The sequence below is a fragment of the Canis lupus genome, chromosome 6 (genome assembly GCF_048164855.1).
Source record: "Canis lupus baileyi chromosome 6, mCanLup2.hap1, whole genome shotgun sequence".
In the NCBI taxonomy this organism is placed as follows: domain Eukaryota; kingdom Metazoa; phylum Chordata; class Mammalia; order Carnivora; family Canidae; genus Canis; species Canis lupus.
The window spans coordinates 28840364-28857390 of record NC_132843.1 but is presented as its reverse complement, the minus strand read 5'-3'; the positions used below and the strand labels follow the sequence as shown (position 1 = coordinate 28857390).

Here is a 17027-nt window from a genome sequence, read left to right as displayed (position 1 = left end):
CAAGTTTGCAGACGTTGAGGACAGGGACACTAGACTAGAAGTAGACCTATCTGTGGCAGGGTGGTGATGTGGGCCACTAGCTGTTCCCTTGCACTCTGCTTTCCTCAGTGGGAATCCAGCTAAGAACCTCCACGCAGAGGGATGCTGCTTGCCCCTGGCTCTAGACAAAACTAGCTCAGGTCAAAGCCAGACATATGGGAACCCAGAAGTTCCTGTGGCTTATCTATACTCATCACTCAGTTTCTTTAGCAGCATCCAAAGCAAGAGTGTCAGGGAGCCAGACCATGAAAGCCCCATTTGGGCCAGTGAAGAGCTCCTGGTCCCAACAGAGGAAGGAGACCCACTTAGAGAATGAACTCACTTGGCTTTTGCTGTGCACCCTGCAAGAGCTTGAGACAGTACGTGGAGAGCAAGGATGTGAGAAGGAGGACTAGGGGACCTTCCCAGCAGGACTGAGTCTGGATCTGGCTTTGAAAAGTGACAAGGATTTGACTTGGGAGTAATGGGAGACCCACTGGGAGCAGAGGAGAGGCAGTACTTGAGTATCCCCCTTGTCACATGTCCCCAAGACAGTATCCAACTATGCCAAGTTCCCTTTCAAATCCCAGCTCTTAAAGGATCTATCCAACAAGAGGACTTAACAATCCTCAATATATATGCCCCGAATGTGGGAGCTGCCAAATATATCAATCAATTAATAACCAAAGTTAAGACATACTTAGATAATAATACACTTATACTTGGTGACTTCAATCTAGCGCTTTCTACACTTGATAGGTCTTCTAAACACAACATCTCCAAAGAAACGAGAGCTTTAAATGATACACTGGACCAGATGGATTTCACAGATATCTAAAGAACTTTACATCCAAACTCAACTGAATACATATTCTTCTCAAGTGCACATGGAACTCTCTCCAGAATAGACCACATACTGGGTCACAAATCGGGTCTGAATCGATACCAAAAGACTGGGATCATCCCCTGCGTATTCTCAGACCATAATGCCTTGAAACTAGAACTAAATCACAACAAGAAGTTTGGAAGGACTTCAAACACGTGGAGGCTAAGGACCATCCTGCTAAAAGATGAAAGGGTCAACCAGGAAATTAAGGAAGAATTAAAAAGATTCATGGAAACTAGTAAGAATGAAGATACAACCATTCAAAATCTTTGGGATGCAGCAAAAGCAGTCCTAAGGGGGAAATACATCGCAATACAAGCATCCATTCAAAAACTGGAAAGAAATCAAATACAAAAGCTAACCTTACACCTAGAGGAGCTAGAGAAAAAACAGCAAATAGATCCTACACCCAGCAGAAGAAGAGAGTTAATAAAGATTCGAGCAGAACTCAACGAAATCGAGACCAGAAGAACTGTGGAACAGATCAACAAAACCAGGAGTTGGTTCTTTGAAAGAATTAATAAGATAGATAAACCATTAGCCAGCCTTATTAAAAAGAAGAGAGAGGAGACTCAAATTAATAAAATCATGAATGAGAAAGGAGAGATCACTACCAACACCAAGGAAATACAAACGATTTTAAAAACATATTATGAACAGCTATACGCCAATAAATTAGGCAATCTAGAAGAAATGGATTCATTTTTGGAAAGCCACAAACTACCAAAACTGGAACAGGAAGAAATAGAAAACCTGAACAGCCAATAACCAGGGAGGAAATCGAAGCAGTCATCAAAAACCTCCCAAGACACAAAAGTCCAGGGCCAGATGGCTTCCCAGGGGAATTCTATCAAATGTTTAAAGAAGAAACCATACCTATTCTCCTAAAGCTGTTTGGAAAGATAGAAAGAGATGGAGTACTTCCAAATTCGTTCTATGAGGCCAGCATCACCTCAATTCCAAAACCAAAGACCCCATCAAAAAGGAGAATTATAGACCAATATCCCTGATGAACATGGATGCAAAAATTCTCAACAAGATACTAGCCAATAGGATCCAACAGTATATTAAGAAACTTATTCACCATGACCAAGTAGGATTTATTCCCGGGACACAAGGCTGGTTCAACACTTGTAAAACAACCACTGTGATTCATCATATCAGCAAGAGAAAAACCAAGAACCATCTGATCCTCTCATTAGATGCAGAGAAAGCATTTGACAAAATACAGCATCCATTCCTGATCAACACTCTTCAGAGTGTAGGGATAGAGGGAACATTCCTCGACATCTTAAAAGCCATCTACGAAAAGCCCACAGCAAATATCATTCTCAATGGGGAAGCACTGGGAGCCTTTCCCCTAAGATCAGGAACAAGACAGGGATGTCCACTCTCACCACTGCTATTCAACATAGTACTGGAGGTCCTAGCCTCAGCAATCAGACAAAAAGACATTAAAGGCATTCGAATTGGCAAAGAAGAAGTCAAACTCTCCCTCTTCGCCGATGACATGATACTCTACATAGAAAACCCAAAAGACTCACCCCAAGATTCCTAGAACTCATACAGCAATTTGGCAGTGTGGCAGGATACAAAATCAATGCCCAGAAGTCAGTGGCATTTCTATACGCTAACAATGAGACTGAAGAAAGAGAAATTAAGGAGTCAATCCCATTTACAATTGCACCAAAGCATAAGATACCTAGGAATAAACCTAACCAAAGAGGTAAAGGATCTTTACCCTAAAAACTATAGAACACTTCTGAAAGACATTGAGGAAGACACAAAGAGATGGAAAAATATTCCATGCTCATGGATTGGCAGAATTAATATTGTGAAAATGTCAATGTTACCCAGGGCAATTTACACGTTTAATGCAATCCCTATCAAAATACCATGGACTTTCTTCAGAGAGCTAGAACAAATTATTTTAAGATTTGTGTGGAATCAGAAAAGACCCCGAATAGCCAGGGGAATTTTAAAAAAGAAAACCATAGCTGGGGGCATCACAATGCCAGATCTCAGGTTGTACTACAAAGCTGTGGTCATCAAGACAGTATGGTACTGGCACAAAAACAGACACATAGATCAATGGAACAGAACAGAGAATCCAGAAGTGGACCCTCAACTTTATAGTCAACTAATATTCGATAAAGGAGGAAAGACTATCCGCTGGGAAAATTGGACATCCACATGAAGAAGAATGAAACTAGACCACTCTATTGCACCATACACAAAGATAAACTCAAAATGGATGAAAGATCTAAATGTGAGACAAGATTCCATCAAAATCCTAGAGAAGAACACAGGCAACACCCTTTTTGAACTTGGCCACAGTAACTTCTTGCAAGATACATCCACGAAGACAAAAGAAACAAAAGCAAAAATGAACTATTGGGACTTCATCAAGATAAGAAGCTTTTGCACAGCAAAGGATACAGTCAACAAAACTAAAAGACAACCTACAGAATGGGAGAAGATATTTGCAAATGACGTATCAGATAAAGGGCTAGTTTCCAAGATCTATACAGAACTTATTAAACTCAACACCATAGAAACAAACAATCCAATCATGAAATGGGCAAAAGACATGAACAGAAATCTCACAGAGGAAGACACAGACATGGCCAACACGCACATGAGAAAATGCTCTGCATCACTTGCCATCAGGGAAATACAAATCAAAACCACAATGAGATACCACCTCACACCAGTGAGAATGGGGAAAATTAACAAGGCAGGAAACCACAAATGTTGGAGAGAAAGCGGAGAAAAGGAAACCCTCTTACACTGTTGGTGGGAATGTGAACTGGTGCAGCCACGCTGGAAAACTGTGTGGAGGTTCCTCAAAGAGTTAAAAATAGACCTGCCCTATGACCCAGCAATCGCACTGTTGGGGATTTACATCAAATATACAGATGCAATGAAACACCGGGACACCTGCACCCCGATGTTTATAGCAGCAATGGCCACAATAGCCAAACTGTGGAAGGAGCCTCGGTGTCCATCAAAAGATGAATGGATAAAGATGTGGTTTATGTATACAATGGAATATTACTCAGCCATTAGAAATGACAAATACCCACCATTTGCTTCAATGTGGATGGAACTGGAGGGTATTATGCTGAGTGAAATGAGTCAAGCGGAGAAGGACAAACATTGTATGTTCTCATTCATTTGGGGAATATAAATAATAGTGAAAGGGAATAGAAGGGAAGGGAGAAGAAATGGGTAGGAAATATCAGAAAGGGAGACAGAACATAAAGACTCCTAACTCTGGGAAATAAACTAGGGGTGGTGGAAGGGGAGGAGAGCGGGGGGTGGGAGTGAATGGGTGACGGGCACTGAGGGTGGCACTTGACAGGATAAGCACTAGGTGTTATTCTGTATGTTGGCAAATTGAACACCAATAAAAAATAAATATATTATTAAAAAAATAAATAAAAATAAAAAAATAGAATAAAATCCCAGCTCTGCCAGTAGGTGTGATAATGATTTTAGGCTATTTTCATATCTTTCTCATAATCTTTCCCTAATGTCCTCATCTGCAAAAGGGTTGTGATAGTTCTTGCCTAGCAATGTTGTCTGGAGTGGATAAATTATCAAATGGCATATAGTAGGCTCCAGGCCTCCTGCACAAGCATAGCATGGGGATGAACAGGTCCCCTGAGATCACCTCCCACTGCCACAGGAATGAATCCATGCAAGGGGGCCCAGCTTGGCCTCGCTGCCCAGGACATCTTCCTCGGGGGCCATGGGAGTCAGAGAAAAGATGGAAACAAAGAGGAGGAAAAGTAAGGACCAGGAGAACAGCCATCTGGGTAAAGAGCAAGATGGCCTTTAAAAGTGAGATTTCCCACAGAAGAGCTAGCTAAACAAGAACCTCTTTTCATAGAATCAGCTTTGAAACTTCCAAGTCTGTGGTAGCTTTGCAGACAGTAATTATCTGTTAGTTGAAAGGCAGAGTGGTGGGGGGGTGGGGGGAGGCTGGCTTGAGGGTGACACCCAGGGATGGGTGACCCTCAAAGAGATTAAGAGGATACCACAGAAGCCAGGGATGCCTAGGGAGGAAGCTTTCTCCTTCCCGGGTTGCAGGTTGGCCCCAACACCTGAAATCATCTGGCACCTCTGAGGATGGACACCACTGTGGGGACCCTAGTGGCAGGACCCCACCACAGGCTTGAGATGCTGCAGAAAGATGAAAGACACTGAGGAGAAAATAACAGCTTTCAACTCTCATTTGAACTCTCAACTGAAACTCAAGAACCAGTTAGCAAAGAATGTCAAAATAAGAATGTGTGAAGGTCTTTTCTCCCAAAATCACCAGAAAGAGATCTCGGCTCCTTGTTTTACAGATGATGGAACTGACACTCCAGAAGATTCACAGCTCACCAAGACCATACAGTGACTCTATCCCCAGGCCTTCTCTTCTGTGGCCCTTTCCATAAACTCAGTTATTTGAAAAGAGATCAGGGCAGCATTGCTACAGCAAACCCTAGCTCCTCTTGTGTGGAGTAAGTCCAAGAGCAAACATTTCTTCCCCCTGGCTGATCCTAGGGTTGCCTCAATGCTCACCCATCGCCCATGTTCAGAGCTGATTTAGCTGTTTGGGCACGAGTGGTTGGTTTGTAAGTGGAAAAGCAAGCACTCTGGGAGGGGCATAACTGGGCAGGCACTCGAACACACAGGGAAAAAGTCCAAGGAAGAGGTAGCTCCATTTGGAAACACCCCTGCTAGGATGCAGATGTTTCAGCAGCCGGCTGGGCAGCAGGCCTGGCAGGAAGCTGCTCTAGTTCTGACCCCAAACTCATGCCTCTCCCTTGACCCCCTTCTCGCCTTCTCATTCTGCATTTCTCCCTGCTTCCTCCACTTCTGTCCCTTCTTCCTACCCACTTTATCTTTTCCTCTCCGGTTTGCTGCATTTCCCACTCCCTTTGTCCCTTACACCTGGTCCCTATCCCCCCTGACATCCTGTCTGTCACTCATACTCTCTCTGTCTCTCTCTCCATGTCTGGACATTATGGTGCTGAATAGCTCATCTGGGAAGAACAGCCAGCCTGGCAGTATCTGGGTCTTTTTCTTCTGGCCAAAACCAGGGAGTGCAGACACCAGCAAAATATGCCCTAGGGAGAGGAAGAAGAGAGGAATCTTATCTAAGGACACATTCCATCTTCATATTCCCTCCACTGATACATGATTGGAAAAGAAGAAGATAATCAGCCCATTGAACAGTTAGAATTCATGGGGCACAGATACGAAATGATTTGCTTTTTCCCAATACCTGTTTCAAACCAGTCTTCATCCCTTTACCCATTTTTAATGACAACCCAGGTATATCTCTTTGCTGGCTGATCACTTCCAATTGTTACAAAGCACAAATAAGCTAAACCTTGCTCAGAACTCCATCATATATCCAACAAGACATCATTTCCTCCCTTCCCCTAACACTGGCCAGGCTCTGGACCAAAGGAAAAGAAGACAAGAAGGAAGTCTGGTCTAGTCTTAAGACATCGCCTACTAACCCCTCAACTCTTGGTGTGTTGGGGCAAAAAGGATAGATAAAAAAGATGGAAAGTGACAAGTGTCTTGTCAGTATGGTGCTATGTTGGCCCTTCTTAGAACTGACTGGTCCCTGTTACTGGGTGGCTTCTAAACCTTGCCCTGTCATAGTGGCCGTATGGGAATCTTTGGAGGCCACTCACAGGGTCTGGCTCTGAACAGGTGGGAGTTCAGCTTCCCTCTACCTGCTTTACCCTCTGTCACTCTCTCCTTCTGCCAGTGGCCTGTTGTCTCCAGGCAGCCAACCCCTTGGTGGATCTCAGACAGTGGGAAAATGCTGTAGAGGGGAGACCATGAACACTGGAGGTACAACCCAACTTTTACATGTCAAAACATTATTTGGTTAGAAGATCCAAGATTCTGTGTTCTGATTCCTCACTAGCTAGCTCTGTGTCAATTGACTTTTAGCAAAGCTGAATTCAACTTTTAGTTTGTAACCTGCCCACTGACTGACTTTGGCCAATTATAAGCCTCTTTTGCATCCCAGATGTTTCATCTGCAAAATGGGATTAATAATATCTTCAATCAGTACTGCTAAATATGATCACACTTAGCATAAGACTGGAATCAAATCAATTCTGGTAAGTGCTGGGCATATTATCTTGCCTCTTGGAACCCCAACTTCCCTCATATTTAAAATAAAAAGGAGAGCTGTGAGCTCCCAAGTTTCTTTTTAGTTTTAAGTTCTCTAGAAAATGTACATGTTTACCTCTCCCAGTGGGGTAGTAGCTATGTCCATGCTAGAAGCCCAGGGACACAAATCTCCCTGCATGTCTGCCCAAGTGTGTGTACTATGTGGAAAGGCTAGGGGACTCAGCTATGAACAATCTGACCCCTTTGTGGGTCAGTCAGCATCCTTTAGGACTTGGGCTACACACCCAAACTGGACCCCTTACCAAGCCTAAGAAAGAGTTAGGATGGACAATTCATCATTGTCCATCCCATTGCTAGAGATGGGATACCCAGAACACACTCGACTCAAAGGGGTCAGGACTGCCACCTAGGTATCAGGAGAATAATTTCTTACTATGATATTTTTGTTTCCAAAGTCCAAAACCACACACCAACCACACAAGCTATCCATAGGACATAAATACAAAAGTGCAATATCATTCTCCTACTATATTTTGGTGAATTGAAGAACAGAAAAGGAACTTCTTTTGCCCAAGCTCACACAGTATCTAGAACTAAAACTCTCTTCATCTGGTATGTAATTAGTCTACTGGCCAAATCCCCTCCAAAATGCTTTTCTCCCTCTCCTGGGTCATCCCTCTGCTAGGAGCAAGGAGAGATGTGAAATCTTGGGGTACCATTAACTTTGTTCTTTTTCCAAATTGGGCAGGCTCTGGGAGCCACTGAGACTCTGAGGAAAGGCAGAGCTTTGCAAGTTTGGAATGACTCCAATTCAGAGCACTCTCCACTCTCCCTGAGTTGCCAGTAAAGACAAAACCCAATAACCCTAGGATGCCAAAAAGAACTCAATAATATATTGGGATTTCCTGAAAACCCATGGAGAACTTGGCCAGGCAAAGGACAAGTCAACAGCTTTTTGACTGAGTTCAATGTAAATGAATCAGAAACAGATGGATTAAGTTTCCCTTCAAATACACGTGCTAGAGAGTTACAGCTGAGAAAATGCTTAGATTCGTGCATTTCCAGGGACTGGTCAACCCCAAACAGGGTGGATTGTTTTGCTGAGTCCCAAACCCTGACTTCTCCTCCTTTCCCTAAAAATAACTTAGCTGTCCAGCTGCTGGATGGATATTTTCTCTTTTGGTTTTGTTTCATTTGGTTTTCTCACAAAGCATCAGAGTGATAAATGACTTCAAAACCTGGTAGAATGTTCTAGAGGAATCAGACTCCAGAAAACTTTTTAAAAAAAAATCTGCCACTATGCTCACACCATTCTCCTCACCAGGTATCTTGTGCCTTGAATATTACCTGTTGTTACCAATCCATCCATCAATGTCAACCCCAAGTTCTACTTCCTCTGGAAATCTTTTGGGGATTATTTTGGTCCTCATGGATACAGAAACCAATCATTGTAACAATATTTTGAGCACCTAACATGTACCCACAATATTTTGAGCATATAGTGAATGCCTAAGAAAAGGCACTTGCCCACAGTCAGGTTTTTATCTAACTAAAGAACTCCTACAAACCTATGAAGCAATTAAGAGATAATAACAAGTGGCAAAGATAGGTAAAAAATTAATGATGTAAGTGTAGGTGTCTTTAAAAATTCAGAGAATGGAGAAGGCACTGTGTATATTAAAGAGGTCATATGTAATGATAATAACCAATATCCCTTAACTGTCAACATGTGCAGGACTTTCACAAATGTTTTCTCTTTGGCTCTTCACAAAAGCCCTTTAACATAGACAGGCCTTGCTTCTACAGATGAGAAACAGGAACTTGGGAAGGTTAACTGGATTCAAGATCACACCCCTAGTAAATGATGAAACAGGGTTAGTGCTCAGGGCCATGACTTCTAACCCAAACCACCTTTGCCTTGTGTCACACTATTTCTCACAATGGTATGTAATGTCAGACAAGAGAGGCTCCTTGGTGTAACTACATCCTTATCCTTACCTGGAATCTCCTCATAACTGGAATTTCCTGGGCATTTTGGAATATGTCTAAAGTTGACTTGCACACTCCCACCTTACCATTTTGCTAATGAATTGCACTGACTTGGGATTTTCTCCTTTTCTCTCCCATCTTTAAAGATTCAGCGTAAGTTTGTACCTTGGATTTTCCCCTTCTTTGGAACAAATCGGACTTACTGGCTGCATCTCTCATTTGTCAACTAATTATGCACATCACTTTTGTCATCTTAGATTTTCATTTAAATAATCTTAGGTTATTTCCTATGTACTGTTTAGCACATCAGTGTTTCATCTCTGCAGAGATTAGCTCTTCTCTGAGAAGAGCTTTTATGCCTGATACATGCTCCCAACTGTTTTGAGAGTGGTTTAGTGCTATGCTAAGTAAGCATGTGTTGACAAGAGGAAAAATCTCCACCCTATGATGATGCCTCCCACACTTGCAGTCCCAGTTCCCATTTTGCTGTAGGACTCTCCACCAGCATGTTCCACATGCTTGTCAAGGTCCTCCTGTTGAAAATGCTATCATCTTCCCCTAAAACTAGTTTTGCTTCTAGAGGTTTTTCTTCCAGAGGCAATGTAATATTCTCCCAGTCAGATTCCTAAAGTAATCATCAGTATTGATCTTGACCTTGGAGTCCTGTTGATTGTTCATTTGAAGTTTCTTATATGTAAAAGGAGCCCCATTGTGTGCTGAATGATCTGAAAGAGATAAAGGAACAGATTTCTAGGAGAGCTTTCTGTGTAATAATAGGACAAGACACAAAGAGAAACAATTAGTGCAGACCCTGTGTCATCAGTTCACACTGCAAGTGCCCTGGGGATAATGAGCTTTGGTTTAAGTAAGCCACAAATGCTTCCTGGAAGAGGATTCAAGTTAGGGCAAGGAGGGCTATTTGGAGAGGAAGTAAAGGGGAGGGCCTCCTGTCCTGTCCCATGAGGAGGAAGGAGAATTGCATGAGAATTGCATGACCCCTATTCCCAAGCATCAGAAGTCATCCAAAGGGAAGCCAGGGAATGTTGACATCCAATGGGGGCGGTGGGGGGGGGGTGGTAGGCATAAGTCATGTCAGTAGGGCTGGCTCAGGGAGCTGAGAAAAAGAATACCAGAATCACTGTTCAAAACATGGGCTTCCTCTCCCTTCTCTTCCAAAACAGAGCCAGGTATAGTCTCTCCAAAGGCAGGATTCTAGTCTTACCTAACCATAGTGCATGCTTTCAGTAGCTACTGTTAGAAAGAAACAGCACTCAACACGGGCCTTTCACGCTGACCTCAAAGAGCCTTTCTCCCTGCTCCCAGGGTCTAACTTCTGGGATGCTGTGGGGTACCCCTGAGAACAGGAACCTCAGGAGAGCCTCACAGAAGCTAGAAGGATATGGGCAGCTGAGACCACTGGGTTTTGGCTTTAGTCACTGACTTAACTTTGTGCCTCAAAGTGATTTTTCAAAGGGCAAAGACAAAGTCAGCCAGCATTCAAAGTTCCCCACCTGGGGGAGGCACTGTAAACTGTTCCCAGAATCCTTTCCATCCTTCCTACGGCAGTATGAGACCGCTTCCCCCGGACTTTCAGGGAGTATAAATGACTAAAGGATCCAACTCCTAAGATTTTAAATCCACCAACGTTGGCTTAAGGGCTCCCTTCAGCTTTATAGAGCCTTCCTTAAACTAATCTAGGACACTTTCATCCAATCTTCTTATCTCCTTCAAAATCAGACTTGGAGGGCACCTGGGTGGCTTAGTGGTTGAGCGTCTGCCTTTGGCTCAGTTCATGATTTCAGGGTCCTGGGATTGAGTCCTGCATCAGGCTCACTGCAGGGAGCCTGTTTCTCCCTCTGCCTTTGTCTCTCTCTGCCTCTGTGTGTCTCTCATGAATAAGTAAATAAAATCTTTAAAAAAAAAAAATCAGAATTGGATGTTGGTCTGATTATTCTATGTGTGGTGAGAACATATAACATGAGATCGACCTTCTTAATAAATTCTTAAGTGGAGAGAATTTTTAACTCTAAACACAACATTATACAGCAGAGAGCTAGAAATTTTACAACTTGCATAACTGAAACTTTATACCCACTAAATAACAACTTCCTATATACCCTCTTTTCCCAGGCTCCTTCACCTTTCTACCATCTGTTTCTATGAGTTTGACTATTTTAGATACCTTCAGCAAGTGGAATCATGCACTATTTGTCTTTCTGTGGTTGGCTTATTTAAATTAGCATAATGTCCTCAAGGTTCATTCCTGTTGTCTCATATAATAGGATTTCCTTCTTTTTTAAGGCTGAATTACATGCCATTGTATGTATATACCACATTTTCTTTATTCATTCATCAGTGGGCATTTAGGTTGCTTCTACAACTTGGCTATTGTAAATATTGCTGCAATGAACATGAGATTGCAAACATCTCTTTGAGATCCTGATTTTATTTCCTTTGGATAAATACAAATACCCAGAAGTAGGATTGATGGACCATACGGTATTTCTATTTTTAAATTTTTGAGGAAATTCCATGCTGTTTTCCATAACGTCTGTACTGTTTTACATTCCCACTAACAGTGCAGAAGGGTTCCAATTTCCCTGCATTCTCACCAACACTTGTTGTTTTGCTGTTGTTGTTGTATTTATAAATGCCATCCTAATAAGTGTGAGGTGATATCTCATTGTGGTTTGATTTGCATTTCCCTGATGACAAGTGATGTTGAAGAACTTTTCATATACCTGTTGGTCATTTGTCTTTTGGGGAGAAACGTCTATTCAAGTCCTTTGCCTATACTGTCAATTGATCTTCAACAAGAGCACCAACAATACACAATGGGGAAAGGATATAGTTTCTTCAAAAAATGGTGTTGGGAAAACTGAATATTCACATGCAAAAGAATGAAACTAAACACTTACCTTACAAAAAACTCAAAAATCAACTCAATATGGATTAAAGACTTAACCATAAAACCTGAAACTATAAACTCCTAGAAGAGGGTGCCTGGGTGGCTCAGTCGGTTAAGGGTGAAACTTGATCTCAGCTTAGGTCTCTATCTCAAGGTTGTGAGTTCAAGCTCCGGATTAGGCTCCACACTCAGCTACTTAAAAATAAATATATACATACATACATACATACATACATACATACATAAAAATAAAATTCCTAGAAAAAAACATAGGGAGAAAGCTTTATGACATTGGTCTTGCCAATGATTTCTTAGATATGACATCAGAAGCACAGAAACAAAAGCAAAAATAGACAAATGGGACATCAAACCAAAAACCTCTGCACAACAACAACAAAATAATCAGAGTAAAAAGGCAACTCACATTATAGGAGAAAATACTTGCTAACCAAGTATCTGATAACGGGTTAATATCCAAAACATATAGGTGACTCTTAAAACTCAATAGCAAAAGAGAAGTGACTATTCTTAACCTTCACTGGTTCCCTTCCTTTTTTCTGGCATGGAGACATTCCCCTACTTCACCTCTGTGTGCTCTGAGATCAGGTAGGAAAGATAATGTCAAGGAACTCATTCTCAAAGAGGTGCCAAACACTGAATTTGTCCCCAATATCTTCCTCCCAGGGACAAATATCTATAGGAGAGTCTGGAGAGAAAAATTATAAGCCAAAGTATTAAATCCCTAAGGGGATGTGGGCATGGGTGGAGATTTCAGGTACTCTGACAGGGGGTGAAGACTTTGCTGTCTTCATTTCCAGGGATCAGAAATACCTTCTAGACATTCTCAACATTGACCAGATCGGCCTACATCTACAAGTGGGTAGGTAATATTTCTTAATCCAAGAAGAATTCAAAGCATCAATATCACCACGAACAAGGAGTATTTTAAAATCTCAGCCAGAGTTTACTCACTGCTTTCAGAGCTCCAAGCCCCAAACAGTAGTCCTCCCACCCCCACAATTGCAAAGACTAATGGAATACGGAAAGTACAACAGAGGAGCCCTGAGGTGACTAATGATTCTAGTTACTTCTCTTACCAAAACACTTGTCTTCTGGAATACTAGTCTTTGGAGAATAAAATTGTAAAAAGAAAAAAAAATCTTTAGGAAAAGATATTTTTTTGCTTTTACATAAAATATTCTAGGACTCAGATCTGGGTGATGCTCAGAAAAAGAAGGAAGAAGAAAAGGAGGAGGAGGAAGAGAAGAAGAAAATAGAAAGCAAATTATTGGGTCTGTCAACTCTGCCCCATTTCTTTTGTCTAGCAAAGTTATAGTACACATACAGAAAAGTACCTAAAATATAAATATACCTTTTATTAAATAATTACAAAATAAGCACTTATATAACTATGACCCAGGTCAAGATAAAAACATTTTTGGCATCCCAAAAGCCCTCCAAATGCCTCTCTCTCCCTCACCAGCCAAAGGTAACTACTATCATGATCTTTATGGTAATCACTTATTTGCTTTTCTTTATAATCTTATAACCTAATTTGCATTCCTAAACACTATAGCTTAAGTTTGGCTGTTTAAAGCATTATATAAAAAGAACCACATATGTATTGTTTTGTGTTTGGATTTATTTAGCATTAGGCTTGTGAAACTCAACAATGTTTTACATGTAGCAGTAGTTGCTCTCTTTCATTTGCTGAATAGTATGCTACTATATGAATATACTAAATTTTATTTATCCATCCTACTGGTGATGGGCATTTGGGTTGCTTCCAGCATTGGGCTATTGTGAATTATTTTTTGACATATGTGCACATGAATTTCTGGTGACTGTATACTTAACAGTGAAACTGTCAGGTCATAGGATGTAGATATCTTTTTTTTTTAAGATTTTATTTATTTATTCATGAGAGACAGAGAGAGAGAGAGAGAGAGAGAGAGAGAGGCAGAGACACAGGCAGAGGGAGAAGCAGGCTCCATGCAGGGAGGTCAATGCAGGACTCAATCCCAGGACTCCAGGATCACGCCCTGGGCAGAAGGAAGGTGCTAAACTGCTAAACCACACAGGGATCCCCAGGATGTAGATATCTTAAGCTTTGGGAAGCACAGCCAAACCTTTTTATAGCATGGTTGTGTCAATTTGCACACCCATCAGTATTGTGTAAGAGGTCTGGTTGTTCCACATTCTTACAAAAATCTGCTGCTATTAAGTTTTTTAAATTAGCTGTTCTGTAGTTATGTAGCATTAGCAGAGTTTTACATTTTCCCTATTATTATGACACATTCTCATATGAATATTTTATCTTTTTGTGGAATCCTTGTTCAAGTCTCTTGCCCATTTTCCTATTAGGCTGTCTTTTTTTTTTTTATTGATCTTTAGGAGTTTTTTATTTACTCTGGAAACTAGCTTTTGTTGGTTTTATGTGTTGAAAACATCTTTTCTCATTCTTGGCGTTGCATTTTCAATCTCTTGATAGTTTCTTTTAATGGACAAAAGTTCTAAATTTAAATATAAATAATCAGTCCTTTCTATATAAGTTTTTCCTATTTAAAAATATTTCCCTTGGGATCCCTGGGTGGCGCAGCGGTTTGGCGCCTGCCTTTGGCCCAGGGCGCGATCCTGGAGACTCGGGATCGAATCCCACGTCGGGCTCCCTGCATGGAGCCTGCTTCTCCCTCTGCCTGTGTCTCTGCCTCTCTCTCTCTCTCTGTGACTATCATGAATAAATAAATAAAATCTTTAAAAAAAAAAAATATTTCCCTTTTCTGAGATTATGAAGATACCTCTATCTTGTCTTCCACAAGATTTATTATTCTGCTTTTAACATTTATATACACAATTTATCTGTAACTGACTTTTTTAATGGTGTTAGGTAAGGGTCAGAATCTTTTCCTTTTTTTTTAACCATATGGAGATCTATTTTTTCCACAAACATTTATTGAAAAGACCATTCTTTGCCCATTGTGATATAGAATAATATTTGTCATAAATAAAGTGCCCATATGGACATGGATCTGTTTCTAGGAAATTTGTTGGGTCTCCTTGGTCTATTAGCCTATTTTTGCAACATAATGCACTGTCTTAATTATCATAGCTTTAAAAGAAATTTTAATATTCAATAGACTAAATCTTCTCACTCATTCTTCTTCAAGAGTGTCTTAGCTATTCTTAGCTGACTTACATCTTCCACATCTTTTTTTAGATTTATTCTTAGGATTTCATTTTATATTTCTGATCCTACTATAAATGGTACATTTATATTTTAAATTGTAATTTTCTAATTGTTTAGGTGGTATTTCAAAATCAATTAGTTTGTGAATGGTGACTTGCTTAAAAAAACTTGGATAAACTCACTTGTAAATTCTAATAATTTATCTGTAGATTTGTTTAGATCTTTTTACATATATAATAGTATAATCTATGAATAAATACTATCTTATTCTTGCTTTCCAAATCAAATAATATTTATTTTTCAATTTTTCTTGCTGTATTGGCTAGGGCACCCAATATGTTGAATAGAAATAATGATAGTAGGCACTTTGTTCTTGGCCATGATCTCAAAAGGAAATCTGTCAATATGAAAAGTATTATATTTTTTAATATATAATAATGATTATTATTTGAAAAAGCACTTTTTTGAGGTATGATTGACATACAAAAACCTGTTCATACTTAATGTATAAAACTAGATGAGTTTAGAGATAAGTATATACCCATGAAACTATCACCCCAATTCATAAACATATCTGTCACTTCCAAAAGTTTCCTTCTGCCTTCTTATTAGTAGCAGTAGTACTACTAGTATTAGTGATAAAAGTTTAACATAAGACCTACCCTTTCAGTAAATCTGTGTATACAATACAGTATTATTAACTATGCTGTACAGATCTCCAGGACACATAACTGACACTTTCTTTCCCATTTTCCCCTTCCTCTTGCCCCTGGCAACCACCATGTAGCTCTCTGCTTCCGTGAGTTTGACTATATTAGATTTCTCATATAAGTGGTATTAAGTAGTATTTGTCTTCTTCATCTGGTTTATTTCAACTTAATTGAAAAATGGAGAAAGGACATAGACATTTCTCCCAAGCAGACATGTAAATGGCCAATAGGTATATAAAAAGATACTCAGTCATTACTAATTATCAGAGAAATGCAAATCAGAATCACATGAGTTATCTATCACCTCACACCTATTAGAATGGCTATTAATAAAAAAAAATGAAAGCACTGGCAAGGATGTGGAGAAATTGGAACCCTTGTTGCATGGTTGGTGGAAATGTCAACTGGTGCAGTCACTATGAAAAATAGTATGGAATTTCCTCAAGTATTTAAAAATATAATTAGCATATGATCTATCAATCCCACTTCTGGGTATTTATCCAAAGAAATTAAAATCAGAATCTCATGTTCACTGCAACATTATTTACAGTAGCCAAGATATAGAAGGGACCTTAAGTCATCAGCAGATGAATGAATAAAGAAAATGTGACATATAGATATAGATTAGGGAACACCTGGGTGACTCAGTGCTTAAGCATCTGCCTTTGGCTCAGGGCATGATCCTGGAGTCCCAGGATCAAGTCCCACATTAGGCTCCCTGCATGAGGCCTGCTTCTCCCTCTGCCTGTGTCTCTGCCTGTGTGTGTGTGTGTGTGTGTGTGTGTGTGTATGTCTCATGAATAAATAAATAAAACCTTTAAAAAATAAAGATTAGATATAACTAAAGCCATATAGACACATACACTAAACATTAATATCATTAAATTTAAATGAAATATTATTGAATATTAAGTATTATTAATTTAATTAAATATTATTCAGCCATAAAAATAAAGGAAATCCCTACATTTGCAAAGACAGGGATGTACCTGGAAAACATGACACTAAGTGTAATAGGATATTATATAAGATAGGAATTTTATAGATATCCTTTATTTTTTTTATAGATATCCTTTATAAGAGAGATTATACTTTGTTACAAGGAAGTTTATTTCTATCCCTATTTTGCTAAAGTTTTATTTATTTTTTTAAGTTTTATTTTTATCTTAAACCAAA

The 17027-nt window shown here is 39.9% G+C and overlaps 1 long non-coding RNA gene across 1 annotated transcript in view; it reads right to left on the bottom strand.

The window, feature by feature from the left end:
• Positions 1 to 17027, bottom strand: part of LOC140635166 (uncharacterized) — a 337126-nt gene that overhangs the window by 256878 nt on the left and 63221 nt on the right. The window lies entirely within an intron of this gene.